Source organism: Limulus polyphemus, unplaced genomic scaffold (assembly GCF_000517525.1).
Source record: "Limulus polyphemus unplaced genomic scaffold, Limulus_polyphemus-2.1.2 Scaffold1363, whole genome shotgun sequence".
In the NCBI taxonomy this organism is placed as follows: Eukaryota; Metazoa; Arthropoda; class Merostomata; order Xiphosura; family Limulidae; genus Limulus; species Limulus polyphemus.
In genome coordinates, this window is record NW_013666973.1 from 151,010 (window position 1) to 158,541 (window position 7,532).

The window sequence follows — 7,532 nt, forward strand, 5'->3', positions numbered from 1 at the left end:
AATTCTAGGAACTGTATAGCTTTCTGCTTAACAACAACAACTAAAAATGAACGAGCATTACACGAGAAGCCCATTGTAGCTTTAAAAACTTAATTTAAACAAAACACGTAAATTATTTGGAGTGATTTTAATCTAGAAAAATTCCATTACTTTTTTACAATTATCATAATTTTTATTTGCTCCATTTTCTTGTCTAATATTGTCCCAGCAGTCTCCAAACAACTGAGTAAAAATATCACTGTACCAAATAAAATTTACGTCCTACGTTGATTTTGTATGATCAGTTTTCTTCGTAAATAACATCTCTTTTGCGCTTTATTTGTTATTACTTGTAACAAAAACAAAACAGACAAACATGTATATGTTTATAAGAAATAATAAGATCATGGCTTAAAGAGTGAGGGCTCACGTTTTCATTGGAATTGTGTGAATATCAAGAAAATTAATAACAGTGAGTCTTTTATTTATATGAACTAGAAACGATGACAAAGTTTGGTTTTATAACATGTATAGCTCGCCCCTACAGTTGTGAGAGCGTTAAAATGTGATGGTCAATCCCAATTTTCATTGGTAAAAAAAAAAGAGTTGTTCTATATTTGGCGGTGGATGGTGTTAGCTAGCTACCTTCCCTATAGTCGATCACTTCTGAATAAGTGACGTATAGTGCAGATAACGCTTGAGTAGTTTTGTGCGAAATACCAAAAATAAAAAAAACAGTATAACATGTGTAGATATAACAAATAGTGAATTAAATATTTCGTTTAGAAATTATGACCAAAATATCAGGATTTTTTTTAATTATTAGATGTAAAATTCAATGCATGGAAACCTGATTAAAGCAGAAACTAAAATATTTGCTTCAACAAAGTTTCTTAGATAATAACACCAAACTCATCATGGGAAGTGGAACACCTAAGCTAGCTAGTTTTCAACTTAGAGTAATAAGTCCAGTCACGTTATAATTACAGTGTCCTATTTTGCTTTATACGAGAACACAATCCACCGCTAGATGCTAGGAACTGGGCCCCATCTTTGAATCATATCTCATACGTAGAGAGGAGTCTTCAATAGGGCTGTGGTCAGTTTTATTCTTCTTCTTTTTTAATGCTTTTCGTCGACTTTTGCCACCTAGAAATCGTTACTCTGGTTCCTAGTGTTGATTACAAACACTAATGTGGTAATTAGGTGACAAGTATTTTATTTAGTTCTTTCTAATGATGCAACTACATTTTGTTGTTTGCTTATATTAATTGTTAGCCGCGGCATAACGGCTCTGAGTTTGTTTTTATCGAGTGCAAAATTGTAGGTCATAGCTCCGTCATCTCTTGGCCGATTTGAGATCTAATTACAGTTTTGAACTCAGGAGGTCAAACCCTTTCGATTGATATATTTGACTACGCCAAAGGTATCATAGATTGATTTACTCTAATCCTGCCTAAAAGAATTTCAATTTGAAGGTAGGCTGGCAGAGATCTTGATGAGTAATAAAATCGAATCAGGTATTCGTGCGCCCCACGCTTGGTATTGCTGGCGCACAAAAATATAGCTAATAAAAAGGGGGAGAAAAAGTCTCATAGATTAATTTACTCTAATCCTGCCTATAAGAATTTCAAGTGTCCCGGCTATTGAGGATTCTCTCTTGTTTTGTATAAAACGTGTTCACAGACTGAGGACAAAAGATACCCTCTGGCGGTAAGAACACTAAATTGAAAAGATTTATAGATACTGTTTTTAAAGTACTTGTAAGGGATAAAAAAATTTTATGTTTATATATATATATATATTTATACAGTACCACGGGAAATAACACTTTCTTGTTTATTCGATTTTAAGTTAAACCTGCAAAATGAGCTATTTGAGTTGTGCCCAACGTATGGATCGAACCCTATGTTTTAAGCGTTATAAGCCAGGAAGCTTACCGCTGAGTCACTAAGAATCAACAAGGCGGCCGTGACATTTTCATGGACTTCAGGGACAGATTAATATGCAGCCACCCCCAACCTCACCCACCCTCCTGTTCGTCCTAAATAATAGATTAGTAAGTCGGTACTTTGTCATCTAATTAGTAGAACAGTATTACGACATGTGGAAATTGCAATCACTTGATGATCAAACGATATGACAGCTTCAGTGATAACGACAATAGACGGAATCATACAACTAATGCACGGCACAATACAATAGTAATTTATTTCACAATTACATACCACTGTGCAGTGTGTGTGTGTTTATAACGCTGTAGCCTACTAGACCATTGGTTTTAAATTAAATTGCGCTTGAATATGTATTACAATTCTGCACGAGCTGACACAATCAATTTACTTGCATTTTCTTTGGCGATATGGATCGCCAGGACTTTAACTTAAAATGTTTTTTCTCCAGGTATTCATATTCTTGGTTGGAGTCTAATTGCAGTCAGCGACCTCTAGTGTGAATATACTGTTGATCTCCTATTAGTAACACGAAAAGAGTAAAACAGAAGTCTTGCTAGTGTTGTGTCTGTGACTAATATTGAAACTTAGAATATTAAAATTCCTCAATTTGTTTTATTTAGTTCAAAGTAAAACTACAGCATAATCACACCGGAAGAAAACAGCAGTAAGTAATAAGCTTTTTTTTTTCAATAGTGTTTATAAAGATAAGCGAAATATTAGAATTAAGAACCTTCACTTTGCAGAAACGCGCTAATAAAGTACCTGGAAATCTAATTTACGCACAAACTGATAGAAACTTGCACTTTAAAAAAATATGTCCTACACCTTTTTCAAAACATATTGGTTGACTCGTTTTTGGACAACTTAATTGTGTTTGTATTGTATTGTGTAACTATTGTTTGTTTATTTGTTTTGAATTTCGCGCAAAGCTACACCAGGGCTATCTGCGCTAGCCGTCCCTAATTTAGCAGTGTAAGACTAGAGGGAAGGCAGCTAGTCATCGCCACCCACCGCCAACTCTTGGGGGTACTCTTTTACCAACTAATAGTGGTGGGATTGGCCGTTACATTATAACGCCCCCAGGGCTGAAAGGAGCGAGCATGTTTGGTGGGACGGAGATTCGAACCCGCAGATTGAGAGTCAAGCGCCCTAACCATGCCGGGCCTTGTATAACTATATAATTTTATAAATAGTTTAGAAATTGTAGAATGTGTCACATGACCCAAATCCAAAGAAGTAGGATACTACATTGTAGAAAGTTTTAATACAGTATATGCAGAAGTACAGTCTACTAAACTGTATTATACTACATTATTCTATGACTTACTGTACTACAAAATAGTACGAATTTAGTACAGTGTAAGACAGCCCAGCGAAACGTGTCTTTAATACAGGCAATCTAATTTAGAAATATATATATATATATATATATATATATTATATTTAACAAAATTTATTATGTAGTTTGTTTATAAGTACGGTATTGTTGTTTTCCTTTTCGTTTTATTTTTCTATATAATTTCAGTTGTCCATTTTTGATAATTAAAAACAGGAGATAAGACCGTGCTACCGATACCCAGGTGAAAATCTGTCCTTAATTACCATCATATTTTACGTAACTTAACGTTTTTAAAAGAGAAAAAAATCACAATGGTTTTGTTTTTTCTGTTATGGAAAACAAAATTACACAATGGGATATCTGTGTTCTGCCCTTCGTGAGTATCGAAACCCGAATTTAATGTTGTAAGCTTTTTAAACTTACTGCTGAGCCACCGAGGGCGTCACAATGGTAAAAGACCTGTAAGCATCTAATGCTTTTAACCCTATTTATGAATGTGTTATACCAAATCAACTTTCTCTGGTCTAAGACATACAGTGTTCTGAGCAAATCAAAATTTTATAGACATATACAAATTTTATTTCAACCGTTAAATTAATCTGCATCTTTTTTGTTAGTTCTGTTGCCAAAATGAGGTCAAAAATAAGTTTCGTTAATTAATTGTATGACTTAAAAGCTAATTTTTCTGGCCTGTGACTGTCAATATGATTAATTATAATGTCAACGTTCATAGTGCAGACATTTCCAGATCTGTGAGTTCGTCCTTGGCAATGAATGAACGTAGATCATATTTAATCATCTTCAACTTGCTGAATAGTCATTCTTCTGTGACAGTGAATAGGATTGTGTAGAAAATACATAGGATTGAACATTTGTCTATAAAGAACGTCTGAACGAGATAATATTGATAGTTTTAAAAAATGTTATGTATTTATTGAAATTTTTTTTTTGGCCTTCTCAAGGGCCCTCGGGGAAATTTCTACGGCCTCCCCGCCCTCTTGAGGGCGTATATATCAATAATGTTGTCATATATTTAAGTTAAGTGAATTGTAAAACGAATTAAAATGTGTGAAATATAACATCTATCAGGATAAATGTTTGTAGAGTCTTCGAAACAGAAATATTTCACACAAATCCACTGAAACGAAAATAAAGATGGATTAAAACAATGTCCACAATCATAATTTTTAGTACGACCCCTCAATTATAAATAATAATAAAAATCTTAACAATTCTTTGCATTCTTTTAAGTAGCTAGTAGCGTTCATAAGAATTATGGACTCGCAAACTGAGGATCGCGGGTTCGAATCCCCGTCAAACCAAACATGCTCTCCCTTTCAGCCGTGGGGGTATTATAAAGTGACGGTCAATCCCACTATTCGTTGGTAAATGAGTAGCCCAAGAGTTGGCGGTGAGTGGTGATAACTAGCTGTTTTCCCTCTAGTCTTACACTGCTAAATTAGAGACGTCTAGCGCAGATAGCCCTCGTGTAGCTTTGCGCGAAATTCAAAACAAACCAAACCATAATAATTATATTACTGTACGTTGTCAAAGTAAAGATAGATTCTTTTAAGAGTAATTTATTTTACACAGTTCGTTGCAATGGGGAACAAACAAGAAAGTTAACGTACGTAATTACATATAGTAGAGTACTATATATATATATAGTGTTACCAATGGCGTGTGTGCATAATTAACATTGTTCAGTTCTTTAGTTTCAAGTGTAATTTTAAAACATTCACAAGACATGTATTTTAGGTTGCATGTGTTGTTAAGCTACGCTTTGAAATTAAGCATTGAAGTGTTACACTTTTTTACACAGGTCATACATCATTGAGTACAATATCTTGTTTTCTCGTGCGATCAATCACGTATGTGTAAATATAAGTTACTATAAATACAACATTCCATATATAATGTTCACTAACACGTAAAGTTACGTATGCTTGTACCACAATAAGTATTATAGTTTTAACTAAAAGTTTTCTTTGATCGATGCTTTATCATTAGTTTGAAGTAAGTAAATGTCATTTTCTTTTCTGACGTAGGATCCGGTACGCCAATACACCTCCCACCTGGTTATTTTGTGTCTATTTGAATAAAACATGTTTTACCTGTTCATAGCTAAAAAACAAGGACACATTTTCGAAGAACCAGCATGAAAGCCTATAGCAAGATTCAACCTTTGTCAGCCCAAGGGAGTTACAGCTCAACCTCTGTCAACAAAGCAAATGTACTGGTGGGGCATAACAAGTTCAAGAGCAACTGAAAGTTAAGAATATATATATATGTTTATAACTATTCTCGTTAATAAATACATTTCTGCATTTTTAATGCTAATATATCATGCGCAGTAAAGTATTTAAAAAGGGTTATCAAATTGCTGCTTTACATATAATCAAGTTACCTAATTTTCAAACTTACAACAACTATATGGCTGTTTCTGGATTTTCACGCAAAGCTACACAAATGGTATCTGCGCATGCCAGTTTCTAATTTTGACTTGATACGAGTAGAGCAATATTATCATCACTTTTGTAGCGCATCAACAGCCTAAAAGTGCGGAAAGCATTTTTTTAAGGCAACGAGCCATGAGCCTGGAACCATCGAATTCATCGTTACATAGAAACCGTGACACAAGGACTTTTTCGCCGTCTGTAGGTGGATAATTAGAACTTCCTACCTCACATATACCTAAACTGTAGAGTTGCTCAGAAATTTGAAATACAAGATCATTCTTCCTATTGCTTTAGTTGATTTAGAGTTTATGAATTTATTATATTTATCGTAATCTATTTTATTTTTCTTCTGGTCAGGGTCAATCTCAAGACCTCTCGCACAACAAACGAGTGGTCTACTTTCTGAGCTTAACGTGTAACCCACTAGCAATTCTTAGTAAGACGCTTTTTTATAATTTAAACTTTGTGGTATTTCTAAAGTGCTGGTTAGGTAGGTCTGCTGTAGTAACAGGAGGTTCGGCAAGATAAGTTGTAAAGTAATACTGCGTTCCAATAAATCTCTGTTGAGAAATATATAAGAAATGGATAAAAAAAATATTTGTTCAGATAACACAAAGCAACAGCGGGTGTACAACAACTTTAAAAGACGGCTAGTCAACTTTACTGAAATTGTAAATTGATTAGGCTGGTTATACTCCATCGAGACTTATCTCTGACCTGACCGACTGAATCAAGATTATGTTCCAGACCGACTAAATGTTATGTTATTTAGTTGAGTCTGTAACTTCAGACTTATTCAGAGGAATTAGTTCTATATAATTTATAATATACTTTAATTTCACGAAATTTCTAAATTGTTACATCATCATGAATGTTTTTGGTATTCTAGGACTACATTTATGAACTTTCTAGACGTAGAATCATTATACTGATTCGCAGTTCCCTCTAGCAAGTAATTAAATTGTGAAATTTACAATACAGCTTACAAAAAAATTATATGTAAAAACAATACATATTTACGATTTTCATTTTAGAACAATTTGGAAACATAATTATATAAAACATAAATTTGAGAAATTTCTACAAAAGTTCTTTTAAAGAAGTAAAAGGTCTTAAAAACTGAAGTCAAATTTGACATTTTGGGGTGTGACGTTTTTACATTTTCGCTGGGAAGTGTTTATGAAACACCCCAAAAAAAATTCATGTTTCCCAGACCTTTTTTAAATGATATATATATATATATATATGTGAAAAAATATTTAAAAATGTATGTACGTAATTATAATATACGTTCACAAGCTTAATTTTTTTAAATTTCGTTTGTTTATTTGTTGATTTTCGTCCAAAGCTACTCGAGGACTATCTGCGTTAGCCGTTCCTAACTGAGAACTGATAGTCTAGAGGAAAGTCAGCTAGTCAACACCACCTACCGCCAACTTTTAGGATACTCTTTATCAACAAGTAATGGGATTGGCCGTCGCATTATAACGTCCCCATGGCTAAAGGGGCGTGCATGTTTGGCGAAGGGTTTCGATCCCGCGACCCACAGACTTTAGCGTCCTAACCATCAGACCACACCAGGTCCTTCATTTCGTTTCATTATTATACGAGTTACTGGAATAATTATTTCAACTAATAGTGTTGTCATTTATAGAACACGATGAATTACGTTCTTCTAAGGTTCAAACTTGAACTTTACTGTCTGTTTGTTATCATGGCTAGTATCCTGTATGATCATCTACTGTCTGTTTGTTATCATGGCTAGTATCCTGTATGATCATCTACTGTCTGTTTGTTGTC